Below are 1517 nucleotides of genomic sequence, written 5' to 3' on the forward strand. Positions count from 1 at the left end.
AAGAAAGAAAGAAAGAAAGAAAGAAAGAAAGAAAGAAAGAAAGAAAGGAAGGAAGGAAGAAAGGAAGGAAGGAAGGAAGAAATGATGAAGCGATGATTTTAGAAAAGCCTGGGAAGACTTGTATGAATGGATACAGTGCAGTGAATAGAACAAGGAGAACACTTTTTTACAGGTACAACAATATTGTAGAGATAAATATCTTTGAGAGACTTAGGAAATCTGATCAGCTTAATAACCAACCATGATTCCAGAGGACCAATGTTGAAACATGCTACTCATTTCCTGAAAGAGAGGTGAGATACCAGAGTGCAGAATGAGTCTCATATATGCATATATGTATAGCAAGCTAGGTGGCTCAGTGGATAGAGTAGTGGGCCTGGAGTCAGGAAGTCCTGACTTCAAATTTGATCTCAGACACTTACTAACTGTGTGTGACCCTGGGCAAGTCACTTAAACCTGTTTGCCTCATTTTCCTCATCTGTAAAAAGAGCTGGAGAAGGAAACAGCAAACCACTCCAGTATCTTTGCCAAGAAAACCCCAAATGTGGTTATGAAGAGTTGGACACGACTGAAACAACTAAACATGTGTGTAAATATACACATGTATATATTTACATATTCTTTTCCTTTCAGACATGGGCAATATGGAGATGTGTTTTGCTTGACTATGCTTGTAACAGGGGTTTTGTTTTTTCTTTGATTCTCAGTTGAACAGTATGGGGGGTGGGAAGAAAGAGTAAATTTTTTTTTTAATAAACAATTGGGGTTAAGTAACTTGCTCAAGGTTACACAGCCAGTCATTTCTGGGTGTGGTGCTAAGTATCTGAGCCTGGATTCGATCCCCAGGTCATCCTGACACTGGGGCCAGTGCTCTCACTCACTGAGCCACCTGGCCGCCTGAAAGAGTAAATTTTTACTGGTTAAAAAAACAATTTATTTTCAAAGCACCAGAGCTGGATAGACAGTGAGAATGGTAGGATCAGAGATGGAGAGTTGAAAGGGATCTCAGAGATTATGCAGTTCAACATCCTCATTTTACCAAAAAGGAAACTGAGGCCCAGGTAATAAATAACCAGACTGGGATTTTAAATCAGTTTCTCTACCTAGAGTGCCAGCACTCTTCCCAGAGCATCATAGGATCTTTGGGAGAAGGGGAATTAGGGGGAGGATAGGATGCAGATGCTTTTTGACATTCCAAAAATCCCATGGTTCTAAGGTTGGCTCTATCTCCAAGTATTTAAATATTCTGACTTTTCACTGAATTGACCAAGAAGCTGTCCAACTGAGCTTTTCAGAAAAGAACACTTTGGGGCAATTGATAGAAATATGAAAGTGAATTATTTTTGGATTTCACACCATCTGTTTCTATTCTTTGCCCTGATGTAAACTAAGGGATGGGAGGATGGCATATATCCTATAGCATAATTTTAAGTTTCCTTTTATAATTTATACAGTCCTACCAAGAGAGGACACATTAAATATTTCCTGAATAGCTTAATCACTAAGATATTAATAGA

Source organism: Petaurus breviceps, unplaced genomic scaffold (assembly GCF_028583685.1).
Source record: "Petaurus breviceps papuanus isolate PSGF00001 unplaced genomic scaffold, PetGlider_PUasm1.0 90977, whole genome shotgun sequence".
Lineage (NCBI taxonomy): Eukaryota > Metazoa > Chordata > Mammalia > Diprotodontia > Petauridae > Petaurus > Petaurus breviceps.